The 20,875-nt window shown below is 36.5% G+C and overlaps 1 pseudogene across 1 annotated transcript; it reads right to left on the bottom strand.

Moving 5' to 3' along the window:
• Window positions 1-1,387: 1,387 nt before the first annotated feature.
• On the bottom strand, window positions 1,388-2,452 carry LOC103348717 (ubiquitin carboxyl-terminal hydrolase 9X pseudogene; annotated as a pseudogene). The gene has a single exon (XR_016231159.1). The product of XR_016231159.1 is annotated as a ubiquitin carboxyl-terminal hydrolase 9X pseudogene (transcript).
• Between the last annotated feature and the right edge of the window lie 18,423 nt (window positions 2,453-20,875).

The following is a 20,875-nucleotide window of genomic DNA, read 5'->3' as shown; positions in this document are numbered from 1 at the left end:
GGGCACTTAAGGAGTGAAATAGTAGATGGAAGATCTCTTTCCATCTTTCTTTCTGTTTTATTCTCTCTCTCTCACTCTTTCCCTCTCTCTCTCTCTGCCTTTCAAATAAAATACAAATACATAATTTTTAAACGCTTGGCAAATGTATATTATGATGTGAAATTATGGGCCCGGCGCCGTGGCACCGCCATCCCATATGGGCGCTGGGTTCTAATCCCAGTTGCTCCTCTTAAATTCCAGCTCTCTGCTGTGGCCCGGGAAGGCAGTGGAGGATGGCCCAAGTGCTTGGGCACCTGCACCTGCATGGGAGACCAGGAGGAAGCACCTGGCTCCTGGCTTCCGATCGGCACAGCGCACCAGCCATAGCAGCCATTTGGGGGTGAACCATCAGAAGGAAGACCTTTGTCTCTCTCTCTCACTGTCTAACTCTGTCAAATAAAAAAAATTAAAAATGATGTGCATTATGAAAATGGATAAATGGATTTCAAAAAATTTACAACATTTAAATGCATTTTCCATGAACATTTTGAAATATAGATAGATGATGGATGGATAAATGGGTGGATAGATAGATTAGATAGATAGATAGATAGATAGATAGATAGAAGAAAGGATCATAATGCCCCATTATTTCTTTTTGTCCTGGGATTGATTCATGTACCGAATAAAGCTTATCCAGTTCACCTTTCAGTCAAGCACAAAGAGTGTACATGTCTAAAGAAGCTGTAGGATTATTCTTTTCATGTGTCATCTGTTCTCATTCTTAAGGAAGAGAAGGCTGTATTGTACGAAGTTTTCTTCTAATGTAGGAGTAGGACTTCCTTCAGGATTCTTATAATACTAGTATTGTGTTCACGAATTCTCAGTTTTTGCTTGTTTGGGAACTTTTAGTTATACTTCACTTTTAAATGATAGTATAATGGGATATAATATTCTTAGTTGAAGCTTTTTTTTTTTCTGTCAAGACTTTGAATATATCATCCTATTATCCCACTCTCTTTTGGTCCATAGGGTTTCTGCTGAGGAGCCTGATGTTAGTCTAACTTGTTTTCCTTTATGTGTAACTTGACATTATTCTATACTGTCTTTAGGATTCTGTCCTTGTAGTTAAAGTTTGACAAGGACAGTGATAATCCTCAGAAAAAAATCTTTTTTAATTGAGTGGTTGGGTGCTCTGAATGTCTCATAACAACATGTCTGTATCTCTTTCAAGAGTCCAGAAGTTTTAACTATTACTTCCTTCAGTTGGTTCTCAACACCCTTTTCCTTTTATTATCATTCTGGAATCCCTGCAATACAAATAGTTGCTGATAATATTTCACTGATACATGTGTGTATCAGTTTCTCTAGTTTTAAGTGTAACAATTGAACTCAACATTTTGCTTTTTTTTTTTTTTTGCCATTTACACTTTAGCATCAGGCCATTTATTACAAAACACTATACACTTTCCACTGCAGGTGGGTTATATACTGACAGCAAATTTCTGCAGATAAGACAGTGAATAAACTCTCCACTCCATGTTGATTAGGAATAGTTTTTCTAGTTTTAAATATTAGCCAGACACAGAAAAATGTTGGACTGTAAGGCCTGGGTGCACAGTCTTGATGGAGCCAGTTCATTATGTGCATTTCACTGATCCTTGGTCTGAGGTGGGGACACTTCTTCACTGCCTTCATAATTTTCTTGTGCTCGTTGGCCAGTTCTCTGAGGGTTGTTCATGTGATGTGCTGCTGGGCCAGTATATGGCTGTCCATGCACGTGGTTATTCTGCTGATACTGAGATCCAGGTGAATGGGGGTATAGAGGGGCATCTTCAGGTGGAGGTGACTCATGTTCATCTGGGGCATCTTGGTCATCTGGCTCATCCTCTGGACAGAGTTCACAAGCTTTTGCAAGTGTCATCCTAGCACTATGTGATCTCTCCAAGAAATAACCATTTGATGTTTCATTGCTTTGCACTGGGGGAGACCAATTGTTGTAAGTGTATTGAGGATTGCCGGTGTATGGTCTTCTTTCAAGTTCATCTCCAAGCCATTCCACCGCCCAGGTCCACTTTCTTTTAAGATCTCCGTTGCCCTACAGGATTTGGTAAGCAACAGGACAATTGCTAAAGAGAGCTACCATACATTTTATACACTGGTAGGCTCTCTTTTGATAGTGATTCTGGGAGCTCTGGATTGTGTCAAAGAGTCCATCTCGGTCATCTGGAATTCCTTTAAGTGCGTTATGAATTCTGTGAGTCTGTCAGGAGTCTTCAATCAACAGTATTTGCAAAAGCAGATCCAAATATGGTCGGAGTTCATAGGTGTAGGAATATGCAACCTGCCAAAGAAGTTCACCGAGGACAGTAGATGAAAACTGAGGATTCTCCCAGCAGCAAAAACAAAGTAATTTAACTGTTTCCTCTGAGTTACTGCAGTCTTCAATGATTTTCTTGACATAACTCAACATTTTTCAATAATTAGCCATGCCCACAAACAAATTGGTTTGACAAAACATCTTTTAATTTTGTCAAGTGATCATTTTTCTCCTGGATAATCAGTTAAAAGTCACTTGTTAAGAATATATTAATTATCGATGGGCATTGTGTTGCTAAGGGTTAAGCCTTGTCACTTGCAACACCAGAATCCCATATCAGAGCGACAATTCAAGTCCTGGGGCCTACGCTGTGGCATGACATTGCCTGCATCCCATATGGGCGCCAGTTCGAGGACCAGCTGCCCCATTTTCCATCCATCTTTCTGCTATGGACTGAGAAAGGAATGGAAGATGGCCCAAGTCCTTGCACCCCTGCACTCACGTGGGAGACCTGGAGGAAGCTCCTGGCTCCTAGCTTCAGGTCGGCACAGCCATTTGGGGAGTGAACCAATGGATGGAAGACCTCTCTCTTTTTCTCTCTCTCTCTCTGCTTCTACTTCTCTCTGTGTAACTCATACTTTCAAATAAATAAATCCTTAACAAAAAATTCAAGTCCTGGGTGCTCTGTTCCTGTGTGCCTGGGAAACCAGTGGAAGACGACCCAAGTACTTGAGCCCCTGCCACCAACATGGGAAGTTCAGTGGAGCTCTGAGCTCCTGGCTTTACCCTGCCAAACCTGGACATTACAGTCATTTAAGCAAACCACCAGATGGAAAATCTCTCTGATTCTCTCCTTCTCACTCTCTGTAACTCTACATTTCGAATAAATAAACACATCCTTTAAAATATTTTATTAATTATATTAGCTTTATAAGGCTTTTAAAAAAATTCCTTAAAACTATAAATGAGTTTTTATAAATGATTTGATTGTGATCTAGTAATTAAGATGCTTGTTGGGGCCGTCACTGCGGTACAGTGGGTTAAAGTCCCAGCCTGCAGTGCCTGCATCCCATGTGGATACTGGTTTGAGTCCCGGCTGCTCCTCTTCTGATCCGGCTCTCTGCTATGGCCTGGGAAAGCAGTAGAAGATGGCCCAAGTGCTGGGCCTCTGCACCCTTGTGTGAGACCCAGAAGAAGCTCCTGCCTCCTGGCTTCAGATCAGCCAGCTCTGGCCATTGTGGTCATTTGGGAAGTGAACTATCTGATGGAAGACCTCTCTCAATCTCTCTCTCTGCCTCTCCTTCTCTTTCTGTGTAACTCTGACTTCCAAATAAAGAAAATAATAATTAAAAAAAAGCTGCTTGTTAAGATGCCCGCATTCCACAATGGAGCAGCTGGGACCAAATCTTGGCTGCATTCAATTCCAGTTTCATGCTAATGCAGACCCTCAGAGAGAGCAAGTAGTTGTTTAAGTAGTTGGATCTCTGTCATCCTTGTGAAAGACCTGGACTGGATTCCTGTTTCCCACCTTTGGCCTGGCCCAGTTCCAATTGTTCTGTTTATTTAGGGAGTGAGCTAGAAGAAGGGATCTAAATCCATTTCTCAAATAATAACCAAAAATGTATCTCAATGTTCATATTCACAGAAATTAAATAGGATGCTTTTCAACAAAACAATTATTTTTGGCTATATAATGAACAATACAAAACAATTTTATTTTTAAAAATTTATTTATTTCTCATTTGTTTGAAATGCAGAGAGAAATATATTTCCTACATGACTTCACATGACTTCACTGGCAGGGCTAGGCCAGGATGCAGCCAGGATCCAGGAACTCAATCCATGACTCCCTCTTGGGTAGACTCATGTACTTGAATCATTGTTTACTCCCTCCTAGGATGCACATTAGCAAGTATCTAGATTGGAAGTGGAGAATCCAAGACTTGAATCTGGCACTTGGAAATAGGATATTGGCATCCTAAGCCATGGCAATAGAAAACAATTTGGTTATTATTATCTTTAATTCTAAAGGCAGAAACTGAGCTTTGATGGTGTAAGAAATCCTAATCAAGGCATTAAGATATTAGAAAACAGAGTTAAGATTTGATCTCAGATGTATAAGCTTCAATTTTCACGTAATTTTTCATACCATGACACTTCTTCCAGCATTCCTGAGCACATGCATTTCAAATAAAAGAAGCCAACAGAATTCAAATATGTGCACTTAAAATTATTGCTATTATTTTCTATGTTTCAAAATAAACTCTTTTAGATAAAGAATAAACTTAAAAGAATCTGACACAACACATCACTGAGTTCAGGTATACTCTTCAAATACCCTTTGTTAATTATCTTGAAAACATTCCAGTAAAATACTATTTTTCTCATGAATTCTCTCATACAAATGGTTTAATAATTGTATCTAGAAAGTTATTCTGATATTGTCTCAGGTAAAATACAAATTTAAATACTATCCTTTTGTATTGTGAGAAATAACTGGTCACTATTCAAAGGAAAAAAAAATCTTTCAAATAGTGTATTTCTGTAATGCTTTCTGAGTTACTATTTTATGAAAAAGCTGAGATTTTTTATTTTTGTGGCTCGCTTTGTTTCAAATCCTTACTTGTATCTTAAATGTCAGCATTTGATAAGATGACCTGTGAAACAGTTTTAAAATACCTCCCAAAAATCAACTATGACCCAACACCATCAAATTATTAGAGAACATTGGAGAAATCCTGCAAGATATAGATACCGGCAAAGACTTCTTGGAAAAGACCCCAGAAGCACAGGCAGTCAAAGCCAAAATTAACATTTGGGATTGCATCAAATTGAGAAGTTTCTGTACTTCAAAAAAACAGTCAGGAAAGTGAAGAGGCACCCAACAGAATGGGAAACAAATATTTGCAAACTATGCAACAGATAAAGGGATGATCACCAGAATCTACAAAGAAATCAAGGAACTCCACAACAACAAAACAAACAACTCACTTAAGAGATGGGCCAAAGACCTCAACAGACATTTTTCAAAAGAGGAAATCCAAATGGCCAACAGGCACATGAAAAAATGTTCAAGATCACTAGCAACCAGGGAAATGGAAATCAAAACCACAATGAGGTTTCACCTCACCCAGGTTAGAATGGCTCACATTCAGAAATCTACCAACAATAGATGCTGGAGAGGATGTGGGGAAAAGGGACACTAACCCACTGTTGGTGGGAATGCAAACTGGTTAAGCCACTATGGAAGTCAGTCTGGAGATTCCTCAGAAATCTGAATATAACCCTACCATACAACCCAGCCATCCCTCTCCTTGGAATTTACCCAAAGGAAATTAAATTGGCAAACAAGAAAGCTGTCTGCACATTAATGTTTATTGCAGCTCAATTCACAATAGCCAAGACCTGGAACCAACCCAAATGCCCATCAACAGTAGACTGGATAAAGAAATTATGGGACATGTACTCTATAGAATACTATACAGCAGTCAAAAACAATGAAATCCGGTCATTGGCAACAAGATAGAGGAATCTGGAAAACATCATGCTGAGTGAATTAAGCCAGTCCCAAAGGGACAAATATCATATGTTCTCCCTGATTGGCGACAACCAACTGAGCACCAAAGTGGAAACCTGTTGAAGTGAAATGGACACTATGAGAAACAGTGACTTGATCAGCTCTTGAGCTGACTGTTGGTGTACAGTGTAATACTTTATCCCTTTTAGTATTTTTTTGTTCTAGTACCATTGGTTGAACTCTGTAATTAATACACAATTATTCTTAGGTGTTTAAATTTAACTGAAAAGTGATCCTGTTAAATATAAGAGTGGGAATAACAGAGGGAGGAGATGTACAATTTGGGACATGCTCAATTGGACTTGCCCCAAATGGTGGAGTTAGAAATGTGCCAGGGGATTCCAATACAATCCCATCAAGGTGGCATGTACCAATGCCATCTCACTAGTCCAAGTGATCAATTTCAGTTCACAGTTGATCACACTGATAGGTCTAAGAATGAAAGGTATCACACAAGCAAGACTAGTGTCTGCTAATACTAACTGATAGAATCAAAAAGGGAGAGAATGATCCAACATGGGAAGTGGGATACACAACAGACTCATAGAATGGCAGATGTCCTAAACAGCACTCTGTCCTCAGAATCAGCCCTTAAGGCATTCAGATCTGGCTGAAGAGCCCATGAGAGTATTTCAGGCATGGAAAGCCAAGACACTCAAACCTAAATGAAAGATCTCCGTGATTGAGATCCCAGTGGAAAGAACAGGGCCATCAAAGAAGGAGGTACCTTTCTCTGAAGGGAGGAGAGAACTTCCCCTTTGATTATGACCCTGTCTGCATAAGATTGAAATCGGCGAACTCAAGAGGCTTCCATAGCCTTGGCAACTCATGACTAGAGCCTAGAGAGATTACTGAGGCCATAAACAAGAGTGTCAAATGATAAGTCAACAACAGAAGTCACTGTGTACTTACTCCTCATGTGGGATCTGTCCTTAATGTGTTGTCCAATGTGAAGTAACGCTATAACTAGTACTGAAACAGTATTTTACACTTTATGTTCTGTGTGAGTGCAAACTTATGAAATCTTTACTTAATATATACTAAATCGATCTTCTGTATATAAAGATAATTGAAAATGAATCTTGATGTGAATGGAACAGGAGAGGGTTTGGGAGATGGGAGGGGTGCGAGTGGGAGGGAAGTTATAGGGGAGGAAAGCCACTGTAATCCATAAACTATATTTGGAAATTTATATTTACTAAACAAAAGTTAAAAAAAGATTAAAAAAAAGAAATGAAGAATTTGATACACTAAATGAAAACACAGTGGAAAGACTGTATTTTAACAACAGACTTGGTGAAGCATAAGAAAGAATATAAAACCTGGTAGACAAATATTTGGAAATATCTCAGACCAAGAAAAAGAATAAATTGGAAAAATTAAAAGCAGTGTTAGTGATTTATGGGATATCAACAAATGGCCGAGCATATGTTTATTATTAGTTCCTGATAGTGTGGAAAGAGAGAAAGGATTAGCAGGCCTATTCAGTGAACTAATTACAGAAAACTTAATTTTGGGAAAGAAAGAGACATCCAAATACATGAGGCAAATAGAAAACATAACAGACATAACCAGAAAATATCATCATCATGACACATTATACTCAAACTTTCAACAGTAAAGCATAAAGAAAAGATTCTAAGATATGCAAAAAAATGCCAAAATACATTCAGAGAATCTCCAATTAGATATGGAATCAATCTAGGTGTCCATCATTTGATGACAGGATAAAGAAATTGTGGTATGTAGGTAGTATAGAATGCTACTCATTCATAAAAAGAATGAAATCTTGTCTTTTGCAACAAAGTGGATGAAACTGGAAGCTATTATACTTAGTGAAATAAAACAGTTCCAAAAAGAAAAATAAATGTTTTTACTGATTTGAAGCAACTAATAGAGTACCAAAAAAAAATAGTGGTATGTTTGAAATTGACATTTTGAGATTTGATGATTCTTTACATCCCTTGTCTCTACTATTGATGAATAGTGCATTTTTCTTCATGCAATTTGTTGAAACTTTTACTTAGTTTATGGTTAATGCTGCCAGTATAAAATAAACCGGGAGTAGATCATTGTAAAAATGAAAAGCAGGAATAAGAGAAAAAGGAGGAGGAAGTGTGGGAACATGAAGGGAGAGAATGTAGGATGGGAAGTGTCACTCTGTGTATATTAACATGAAATACATAACATTTGTTTACTTTAAGTAAAATAAATGAAAAAAACAAAAAAGAATAAAAAAGAAACATGATGAACAAAAACTAAAAATAAATAAATACATACACACATACATTTGAATATCATCCTATTTAATTTATAGAAAACCAATTAAGATTTTAACGAGTCCCATATTAATTGATTAGGAAACATCCTCACACTAGTTCAGTTTACTATTTCAAAACAAGGGCAATTTTAGTGGCAGAGTTAAGATTTCAATCTATATTTATCCAAATCTAAAAGTTCTGCATTCTACTTTCTACCTTATTCTGAAGTAAAGTTTCATTATTAATATCTTTATCTTGTAATCACACAGTTTTAATATCAAGGTGATTTAGTATCTAGCTGATTAAATGAATTGTACCCAGAAAATTAAAACAATAACATCTTACAATCTGGAATCACATATTTGAATAAACATTAGATATATTACTATTTGATTTAAAGAGCTAACATACTTATCATGAGAAATTGTAGTACAAATAATTTTAAAAGTATTCTTGCTATATAAGGTTGAGTTTTAATGGCAACACAGCAAAGTTTTATAATATTTAATCTTCTTATAAAATGTTTTCTTTCGGGAATTGGTGAAGGTCTATGATGGAAAAGCTCATCTAAGGGTTGTGAGATTCAGGAAAGCCAGACACTGCTTCTGCTGCCCTATACAAATATATTCAAGCTCACAGAGAGAAAAGCAGCTGAGGCAGAGAGATAAGTGTGCTTTTAGGTGTGGCAGACCTTGGATTCAATCTCAACCTGGGACATACTCAAATGTGTGGACCTGGGTGAACCTCAATGGGCTTGGAAGTTCTCATTCTTATATTTAAAGCAAGATGAGTTATTCATGATCACCTTTCCCCAGTGGACATTAACATCAGGAATTGTTATGTATACCTGAGATAAAGTAAATGAATTATTTGGATAGATGGTAGAGATTATGGCCTTAGTGTTATACAGATTGTTAATCCTGTCTATACAGTTAATTCTATTTATAGTGTTAGTATTTATTGGGTTGTTTTCAATGATTTGACTTTGTTGTTATTCTCCTACCTTAGAAAATCTGGCAGAGATCCTCTGAGTATTGCTGTCAGCCTGAAGAGAGGATCTTGCTGCATAGATGCATATTGCTGCCCCGGGAAAGGTGTAGGAGAGGTGTAGGAATCATATTTAAAGAGTTATTCATTTATTTGAAAGTCAGAGTTACACAGAGAGGAGATGCAGAGAGAGAGAGAGAAGAGAGAGAGAGAGAGAGAGAATCTTCCATCCGATAGTTCACTCCCCAGAAGGCCGCAACGGCCGGAGCTGCGCCGATCCGAAGCCAGGAGCCAGGAGCCTCCTCCAGGTCTCCCACGTGGATGCAGGGGCCCAAGGACTTGGACCACCTTCCACTGCTTTCCCAGGCCACAGTAGAGAGCTGGATTGGAAGAGGAACAGCCGGGTCTCAAACCGGCTCCCAGATGGGATGCTGGCGCTTTGGGCAAGGGAGTTAACGCGCTGTGCCACAGTACTGGTCCTGAGGAATCATATTTAATTATAATGTTCAAGTTAAGAATTATTGGAGAATGTTGAATAACAAACAGATTTTAAATTTTGGAATATGTGATTTAGCGTTATTTTCAGGAAAAGATTTCTGGGCTGAGAAGCGAAGTGTAAAAAAGCTGCTAATTGCCTGGCATGTTAGGGAAACTGCTTTGGAAATCAATGTAGTAACAAGGTGTGTCTCACAGAGTCAGAAGAGAGGATGCCACAGCGTTTTGGAAAGGCTGAGAATATATATATATATATATATATATATATATATATATATATATAACTTTAGACTCAAAAGGCTTCCATAGCCTTGGCAACTCATGACTAGAGCCTGGGGAGATTACTGACGCCATAAACAAGAGTGTCAAATTGTTAAGTCAACAACAGGAGTCACAGTGTACTTACTTCTCATGTGGAATCTGTCCTTAATGTGTTGTCCAACGTGAAGTAATGCTATAACTAGTACTGAAACAGTATTTTACACTTTGTGTTTCTGTGTGGGTGCAAACTGATGAAATCTTTACTTAATATATACTGAATCGGTCTTCTGTATATAAAGAGAATTGAAAATGAATCTTGATGTGAATGGAATGGGAGAGGGAGCGGGAGATGGGAGGGGTGCGAGTGGGAGGGAAATCATGGCTGGGGGGAAGCCAATGTAATCCAGAAACTGTACTTTGGAAATTTATATTTACTAAATAAAAAAAAAGATAAAAAAAAATCTTTAGACTATTTAAGAGACTTTATTTAGAAAAGTGAACCACTCTAAGGTTTGGACAGAGAATGCACATGATTAAACTGATATTTATTACAATACTCTATTTAAGAATAGTGGGAAAAATTAAGGATAGAAGGATCAAGATTCCAACTATAGGGGGCCGACATTGTGGTGCAATGGGCCAGCCACATCTGTGCTGCTAGCATCTCCATCAGAATGTGGGGCATAAGGCCTGACTAATCTTGGAAAGCAGCATAAGGTTGTGCAAGTATCTGGGTCCCTGTCAGCCTGCCATGTGGGAGAATGAATGGTTTCAAGATCTGGGCTTAGGTTTGGCGATCCACATCTTTACGGCCATCTGGGAAGTGAACCAGCGGGATCTGTTTCTGTCTACCTTTTGAATTAATTAATTAATTAATGTTTTAATAGAGATTCCGAGGAAGAAAAGGTTTTGGTCAGACATGGTTTGATTGTGAATGGGTTGCAGCTAGCATTCCTTTCTATCTCTTTGTGGTTGATTGTGCATATTTTATGTGATATTAAAGAATAGTTGTCTCAAGGACAGTTGACATTTGTCAGCCTGAGCATCTAGATGGTTTGTTACCATGAACTAAAATGAGAAACATTGCATGTGAAGAGAAGGATGTGGTGATTTTGAAATTTTTAAGAAATTATTAAGAGTACATATTAGGGGTCAGCTTTTGGCCTAATGGTTGGGATGTCACCTCAGAGTACCTGCGTTCTATGCCTGGCTCTGAATTCTATGTCCAGTTCTTGTTAATGAAAACCTTGGGAGTCAAATAGAGGACACAGATTGTGTTACTGGCTCCTGCTTTCTGCCAGGCTCAGCGTTGGTCATCATCAATACTTCGGGAGTGAACCATCATATGCAAGCTCAATCTCTCTCTCTCACTCTCTCTCTCTCTCTTGCACTCAAACAACAGCAAAAACTTTTATTACTCTAAAACTCATGTGATTTTAACAACCTATTTTCTGATTATTTACTTAAGTAGGTTATTAATCATTCTAGAAATTTAGATTTTTATAGTAACTGACTAGTTTCAATAAATAATCATTCTTTCACAGTAACGTCATATTTGGGAAAGACTGAAAGATGCTTACTCTCTATTTTTTTATTTGAAAGTTTTTATTTTCAAGTAAAGGCAGGAAGTACTCTTGAAGTAATTTATGTTCCTTAGCCTTCACAAAACATGCCCCCCCCTTTTTGATATAAGATTACAGGTAAATTTCTGTATTAAACTTGCTCTATCCACCAATTAACTACATTTTGCCACTTGATCTGTATGACAAACTGCTCAGGAAATTATATTAACTCATATTTTACTTCCAGTTACATAGGCTGACCATAATAAAGTCACTTAATTTTTATTTTGTGACCACAAATAATTTGGGACCTAGAAAAATAATACACACACACATATACATACACAAACACACAAAAGCAAAGTTAAAGAAAATGTAAAGTAACTATACAATATTAACACTGGCCAGACTATTTTTGCTCATATCAATGACTATACATCAAAGAACATAGTACTGGGGTTATTTTATCTTAACAATTAATTCTTTGTGTTTACTCAACAACAAATAAACTGCAACTTAGCTTGGCAAGAGAAATAAAATGTAGATTTTGTTGGTGGTGGTGGTGGTGTTGTCCCATGCATATTTTGGATTAAACCATTCAGGAGAAAAGGTTAACAGAATCATTGAGTTTGCTACTCTAAAACCTGGCTGAAAAAGCTATTTTTACTGTCTTTTGTCCTTCTCTATAAAAGTAACTGAAATATTTTCAAATATAACTTTAAAAAAATCAGCTACAGCAATAAACTATAATAAGGACAAATCATCATCAGAACTGAAAATTCTCCTGGACTGAGAATAAAGAGTTGAGTAAGTTTAAATATTACTTTTTATATGGCAGGGCGAACAAGGAGCTGAAAATACAAGAGAACTTTAAATAGGTTTTGGAAAATGAAATTTAAAGAAAAGTTGACTGAGATGGGCATTTGGTGCAGTGGTTAAGCCTCAGTTTGGGATTCATACATCCTTGCTGGAGTGCCTGGATTTGAATCCCAGCTCAAGTTTCCAATTGCAGCTTCCTGCTAATAAACACTCTGGTGTTAATCACCAGCAGGTGATGGGTCAAGTGCTTGAGCTCCTGTCACCCACATGGGAGACATAGATGGAGTTTGATTTCTGGCTTTGGCCTGGCCTAGCCCTGGCTATTGCTCAATTTTCCCCTGCCCACTCCTCCATGTATGTGTCCCTCTGCCTTTCAGATAAATTCATAAAAAATAAATACTTTTAAAAGATAAGTTCACAATAACTTAAGTTTGTGATATAAGTTTTTCATGATCTTTCGGAAGACCCCATGTTTGGATTTTGATGCTTTTGGAACCAAAATAAACTTACCTTTAGCTTCATTTTTTGAACTTTGTTAAGCACACTATTTCACTGAAAAATGGTTTGAATATATGTTAGTCTCATAATTAAAATAAGATTATTGTACAAAATACTTGATATAATGTGTTCATTTTTACCATTTCCCTTGTTACCACATGCAAATTTACTTATTGATTTATTCATCAATTCAATCATTTATTCATTCACACATTGGTAGGCACAGTTACAGAGGTGGGGACAAAGAGAGAGACAGACACAGAGAGATTGATCTTCCACCCACTGGTTCAATCCCAAAATACCTTCAATAGCCAGGGCTGAGCCAGGCTGAAGCCAGGAACCTGGAACTCCATTCAGGTCTCCCATGTGGATGGCAGGGTGCTCTTCCACTGTTTTCCAAGGTACATTAGCAGGGAGCCAGATTAGAAGTGGAGCAGCTGGAACTCCCATGCAATCATATGTTTGTTGATTTCATAGGAAGTGGCTTAATCTGCTGTACCACAGTGCCAGCCCCACCACATGTAGATTTAAAATAAACTGTATTATATAACTCTCCACTCCCCTCTTATTTAATCAAAAGGCAATTCTGCTAAACTCCTCAGAGTACATGCAAGATGATCAACAGAGATTTAAGGAAAATATACTTGAACGGCAATTAGTTTATCTGAAAATAAGAAACACAATATTTACTGATATTTGAAATTTTGAGTTGGCACTCATAAGAACACAGATGGTATGTATGTTATATGAGCTCCGTGGTAGGTTGAAAAAAATGGCCTTAATAAATCCATCAGCATCCTAAAGCCTTGTCCCTACCAATGTTATCATATATGGTAAAGTCTTTGCAGTTGTGACTAAATTAAGGCTCATGAGATGGAAAGATTAATTTGGATTAACTTTGTGGGTCCTAATTGCAGTCACATGTATTGTAACAAACAAGGCACAGGGAAAGCTGACCACAAAGGGAGAAGGCAATGTGGACACAGAACAGAAGCAGATTTGAAGATGCTGGCCATGAAAACTGGAATGAATCCAAAGAACAGAAGCTGGACAAGTCACAGGATGAATTCTTCCCTTAAGCTACCAGGAAGACTGTAGCACGGCCAACACTGTGATGTCAGTCCAGTGATACTGAGATTGAATTCTGCCTCAGGAGCTGCATGAATAAATAAATTTCTTATTTTAAATTACCAAGTTTGTGGTAATTTTCTATGACAGCCATAAGAAACTAATAAAAGCTGTTATCTCCTCACACCTGGATCTCATTAGATATGACAATGAGTTAATGAAGATTCAGAACTTTTGAAGAAGGCAATTGAAAATACGGTTTTATATTCATTATGCTTTATGTATCATAAATCTCATCTTAAATTTATATTGTGCATTGAGCTAAGTGCTAATATACTATTAAGCAATTACAACCTTCAGAATATTTCATAAAAGCATCCAGAAATTGAAGTCAATATTCAGTCCTGTTTTTCAGGATTTTGAAACTCATGAAACTCAATCTTATGTATTATAACATTTCATTAAGCCTATCCCTTCCTAAATTTTAATGTAATCATGAAGAAAAAGGTATACTATGTCTTAAGAAGTTCTTGTCCTCGCCACCACAGTCAAAAATGGCTGAGGTAACACAAACACACACATACACGTAATCAAAACATATTCTTCTGTTAGCAGGAGTGTTTATCAGAATTTGAAAAACAAAATGTGATGCATTTTAATATATAACTATTAGGAAAAAAGGCAATTTTTTTTCAGCATTTACTTATTTTATTGATTTTATCAGTATTGTTTTTCTGAGTACCTTACAAATACAATTCAAACATAAATAGAAATACAATCTGCAATACTATATTTGTGGTATTTAATATTGATTCTGTCACTTTTTATGAAATTCTTTTTTATAATAAAAAATATTTTATAATTTGACACAAGTACTTCTTTATGTTACATATTTTAAGAGATTTCTGACAAGATTCATTTACAGTTCCTAATTTATGTTGCCTTTTTAATATTAGCTGCTTTATTTATTTTCAACCAAAATTTATAATAACTTTTATTTTTAAAAATATTCAATTATTTATTTTGAAATTTGGAGTTACAGAGAGAAAAGAAAGGACAGAGAGGGGGAGAGAGAGAGATTTTCCATCTGTTGTTTCACCTCACAGGTGACCAGGGCTGGGCCAGCCTGAAGCCAGGAGCCAGGAAGCAGGGGCTTCATCCCCAGAGTCTCCCATGTGGGTTCAGGGGTCTAAACACTTGGTTTGTTTTGCATTGCTTTTCCCTGGACATTAGCATGGAACTGGATTGGAAGTAGAGTACGAGGACAGGAACTGGCAAGCATATGGGATGCCACCATTGCAAGTTACACCACAATGCCAGCCCAGCAACATGTATTTTTATATAAAACTTTATGCTTTCCATTTTTGGAAATGTATTGGAAACTTATACTAATTTGCAAATCTTTACCAAAAATGTATTCTAACCGTACTCATTCAATACAGTTTATATTTAAGCAGATTTTACTTAAGTTCAGGCTTTCTCTGACTCTCCTGAAAGACTTCATCATCTGCTGTGTATGCATATGCACTGTTTTGGAAATATGATTTTATTTCACTTGAGTAGAGTTCTAGGAATGGAGATTACTAAAGTTTATAGCAACATTAATATGTAAATTTTTAAGAAACTGATAACCATTATTTTCCCAAGTGCTGTACTAAGTTACATGGCCATTAGTAATTAGTTTGAGGGCTCCATTTTCTCCGAATGTTCACTAACTCCAGTTTTCCTTGACTTCAGTGGATGTGAAATTGTGTCAATTTATGGTTTTTATTGTCATCTTTCTAGGATGAAGACGTTGATCATCTTTTATGTGCAAAATGAACATTTGTATGTTGTTTGATTTTAATACATATGGAACAGGGCATATTTTCATTATTAATAAAAAACAAATAATAACTACATGATTTCCCTGTACCTCGATTATACCTAAAAGATATCTACTGTAGGAAAGAAGCCTCATAAAAATAAACCTAGGACTTACTATGAAATAGATAAGACACTTTTTCTCTCCCTTCTCCTAGAACCTTTTTGGAAATTTAATAAGAAGTATTCTAAAATCTTATTTTATTTCTTTGGAAGGTAAATAAATCTCTTCAGCAGAGAGGTAAAAAAAAATCTATCTTCAGCTTTACAACCCAGAGCAGTTCTTAAAGTCACTGGCTTCATAGGCTCTGAAATGTACATGTGCACCACCGAGGGCAAGTTTCTGTAGTTCTCTCACTATCTGACTTGTCATAGATTACCTTCCAAATCCCGCTTTTAGCAAAAATTGCAAGTTTCAATCATTTGTTCAGAGAAACCTAACTATAGGAACAACATATTAACTCTTAACATGCAATATTTGGAATCGTCTTTGCAGCATGTTTATTTAAAAATATAACCATCTTAATTGTCTTATTTGTCCCACAGTTATTGAGTTGTCGGTTTTTAAAATATACTCAGATTGTACGACCCTTCTCAGATACATATTTCACAAAGAATTTCTCTCTGTCGGCTCTTTTTATCTTTATTATGGTTGCTTGAAATAAAATTTAAAAATCTCACAAAGTAAAATGGAGCATTGTTTTATTTTATGGATCACACTTTTGCTGTTGATGTTTGCATCTAAGAAATCTGTTTGTTATAAGGTTACCAAGATTTACTTCTGCTTGCTTCTGAGAGTTTCATTCCCTATTGTGAAAACAATCCTGTTGGTGTTCTATTGCACAGTAGGGTAATAATGGTTAACAAGAACATACTGTACTTTTCTAAATAGCTAGAAGAAAGACTTCTGAATGTTCACACTACAAAGAAGCCTTGAGTATTTGAAGCAATGGATGCCAATTATCCTGATATGATCCTTAAAATGTATACATGCATCAAAATATTACCTTGAACCCCATAAATATGTACAATTACTGTTGATCAATAAAAAAGTTTGATAATTTTGAGACATTTATTCAGGAAGGTTATACAGTTGGAGTGAAATGCTGAATATGATGTGAGACAAAGTTACACATTCTCCTTATTGCATGTGGACACAAAACTTCCCAGCTCCATATATTGGCAAGGTTTAGTATTTTATTTGTATCTTTTGGAAAAGTTTGTGGACCATAAATATCAGAGTTTGGTCCCTGTTTCTCCATTGTATTTCATTGGTGAATGCATCTATCTTATGCTAAACTGAACTGTGTTGATTAATGTAATTTTATTATAACTTTAAAAGTGGAAAATATAAGTCCTACAATTTTGTTACTGCTATTCAACATTTTTGACTATCATGGGTCCATTATATTTGCATACAAATTTGAGGATCAGTCTTTGTCTGAAAATAATGCTTGTTCTAATTTGATCTGGATAGTGGTGTATCTATAATACAGAAAGAGTTGCTACTGCTATACACCAATGGGAAATCTGTTCATTTACTTACATCTTTATTTTTTGCCAGTATTATTCTATCATTTCCAGTATAAAATTCTTTCAATTTTCTTGTCAAATTTATTTGTATGTCTTTAATCTTTTTGGTGAATGGCTTGTTTTATATTCAGATATTTCATTACCAATCTGTAGGAAGTGTCTTAATCTATCACTTGAATGTACGGAACAAGTTTATTAGTCCCAATAGCTTTGTGTATGTATGCATTTCTTAGGAATTTCTCTATGTCAAATCAGGTCATTTCTGAATTACATCAGTTTACCTTTTCCTTTCCTATACAGATGTGTCTTTTGTTTGTTTTGTGTCTTTTCGATCACCGAAAACTTAGTACAGTAGATCAAGGAGGTGAAAAAGTACAATTCTTTCTCTTTCCCTGAATTTAACAGGAAAACAGCATTTTTTGACAAGCAGAGTTACACAGTGAGAGAGAGACAGACAGAAAGGTCCTGCTTTTTCCATTGATTCACCCCCCAAATGGCCGCTACAGCTGGCGCGCCACTCCAATTCAAAGCCAGGAGCCAGCTGCTTCCTCCTGGTCTCCCATGTGGGTGCAGGACCCAAGCACTTGGGCCATCCTCCATTTCACTTTCAGTCCAGAGCAGAGAGCTGGACTGGAAGAGGAGCAACCGAGACAGAATCCGGCACCCCAGCTGGGACTAGAACCCGGGGTGCTGGCGCCACAGGTGGAGGATTAGCAAAGTGAGCCGCTGCGCTGGCCAAACATCATGTTTCTTTAATATGAGGTTAAATCTATGATTCCATTTTCCATTCCCACTATGCTGAGAGTTGTATCATGGCTAGGTGCTTGATTTCCCCAAATGCTGCTTCTGTATTCCTTTAGATAACAATGTGGTTTCTGTCATTCCCTCCAACAGTATGACGTGTAACATGAAATTACATTGTATGTTATCCAACTTTGCCTTCTGGGATAAATCTCATTTGGTGATGATATAAAGTCCTTTTTATATGATGCTATATTCAGCTTACTACCGTTTTATAGGTTACTTTGCCTATGTCAAGGTTATTTTTTCCTGTGGAATTTTATTTATTTTTTGATATCTTTGGCACTGGTAGCTAGGTGATGAGCTTTTGTAGAGTAATAGAGGAAGGGTTTCCTCCTCCTCTGTTTTCCTTGAGATTTGTTGAAACGTTAACAGGATTTCCTTTTTCAGATGTTTTGTATATTTTGGCAATAAACTTCTCTGGGCCAAGGGTATTTTTACAGAAGTTTTTATTTTAATTATCAATATAATTTATTTACATTTTATAGATGTGCTTACATGTTTTCTTCTATTTTTGTATGATTTATAGAGATGTAGTTATTCATCTAAGTTGTTTAACTTATTTATTGATTTTACAGATGTATTTATTTACTTGAAAGAGTGACAGAAAGAAGGAGAGAAGAGAAAGAGAGATCTTCCATTTGCTGGTTCACAACCCAAACATCTGCAACAGCTGGGGTTGGGGTAGGCTGAAGCCAAGAGCCGAAGCTCCATCTGGGTCACCCACATAGGTGGTAGGCAGCAAAGTACTTTTCTACATCAACTGCCTCCCAGATGTAGTCAAAAATAGCTAAATTGAAAGCAGACGAGCTGGGACTCAAACCAGGATCTCTTATGTAGGATAAGGGAGCCATGATTGGGATTAACCTGCTGCACCACAAGACCCACTTGTTTTGTTTAATCTATTGACATATGGTTGCTCATAGTATCATGTAATCACTTTTATAATAATTTTAGATTTATTGTCATATTGTCTTTATAGTTTTCATTGTAGTATTTGTTAATTTTAGAAAGACAATAGACAGAGAGAAAGAAAGACAGAGTTCCCATATCCTGTTCAAATGCCCAAATTACTAGGACTGCGTGAGCTTTCAGCATGGTACATTAAACTCAATGCAGGTCACCCACGAAAGCGGCAGGAACACAATTACTTGAGCCATCAACTGCTGCCTGTCAGAGTTTAGATTGGCACCACGGTGGAGTGAGGAGACAGAGCCACTCTGATGTGGAATGTGGATGTCTTAATCCCTAGGATTAACATATCCTGATTGAGGTATTTTTAAAAATTCTCACCTTTAATTTTGTTAATCTAGCTGAAGCATTATTTTTCTTTTTAAATATGAGGATCTTTATAAAGAATTCGTTATTTCATTTGTCTTCTCCACGGTATATCTATTTTCTAATTAACTAATATTATTGTTTATGTCCTCCCCAAACTCATATGTTGAATTTGAATACCAAACATGACATGAAAAAGCAGAGTCTTTTGGATGTGCACAAATGAATGGTGTGAGTGACCTAACTGAAGAGACTCCAAAAACTTGTTTGCTCCTTTTACCAGGTATAGAGCCATAGAAAGTTTTCTGTGAGGAAGGGCTCTCAGCTGACACAGAACTTGCTGGTTCCTTGATCTTGGACTTTCTACCCTCTGGAACTGTAAGAAATACATTTGTGTTGCTTGTGACCACTCAGTTAATAGCATTTTTATTACAGAAGTCTGAATGGACTAAGGCAGCTTTGTTCTGCTATACTGGATTTAGTTTGGATTCAATTTCTCAACATTGTGATGGGGACTTTTTATTTGAGCTATTTCTCCAGTTTTAATTTAGGCATCTGTGAACTGAAATGTATCAACACCAAATACATATGTTGAAGTTCTAATCCTTAAAGTGATTTCATTTGGACATGTTTTGTAAGGATGTTCTCTAAAGAGGGATTTAAAGATAAGCAGGACTATAAGTGTGAATCACTCAACCAATGGGACAAGTAGGATCCCCTTATTCAAAGTAAGATGCAGTGGGATGGATGTGTCCATGAGTTAGGCCTCTGAGTACAGAGAAGGGAAGCTTCTTAAACCCAAGTAGAGCAGGCTCTGGAGAAAGCAAACCTCCCCAAACTTGGCAAGTCTGGACTTCCAGCCTCCATACCTGTGAAGAAATACAAACCTGTTTCTTAGCTCACTGGTTATTTGGTGCTGTTATGGCAACACTAGACAACTAGTACACAGAGCCATATATTTTTCATGTATTTTCCTAGCTGCATCCTAGAAATGGTGATATGGTATGGTTTTGTTTTCAAGCAATTCAAAATATTTTAAAAATTCTCTGTGATTTATTTTTGACCCATAAGTTATCAAGCAGTTTGTTTGAATTTCCATTTTTACATATATAAATCTTTAATTTTTTTCTTTGTTGCTTTCTAATTCCATTCTAGAGACAGAGTATATCTTGCATGATGTCATGATTTTTAATTTATTGGGACTTGTTTTAAGGCTTAACATTTGATGTATGCTAGGGGATTTTCTTTACTGGGTTAAAAGGAAAATGAGTGGAATGTTCTATTGATGTTACTTAACTCTTTATGTTGATAATACCTTCAGGTCTTTTGTATACACTTTTTTGCTTTGTAGTTCTAACCATCTTCAGAAAGGAATTTTGATAATTATTAAATGTGTAATCAATTCCATCAGGTTATTTTGCATATAAGTCTATTATTAGATGCACTCCTATATATAATTTTTCCATGAAAAAAATCTTTTAACATTCTAAGCTGTATTGTTGTCCTCATACTTATTTGTCCTAAAATCAATTATTTTTTCAAGTAATAATATATATATAATATGCCTTCTGTG

The sequence above is a fragment of the Oryctolagus cuniculus genome, chromosome 3 (genome assembly GCF_051225735.1).
Source record: "Oryctolagus cuniculus isolate XC-2025 breed Fujian yellow rabbit chromosome 3, ASM5122573v1, whole genome shotgun sequence".
Taxonomy (NCBI): Eukaryota; Metazoa; Chordata; class Mammalia; order Lagomorpha; family Leporidae; genus Oryctolagus; species Oryctolagus cuniculus.
The sequence above is the reverse complement of the archived record's forward strand: the minus strand, read 5'-3'. Positions and strand labels throughout refer to the sequence as shown.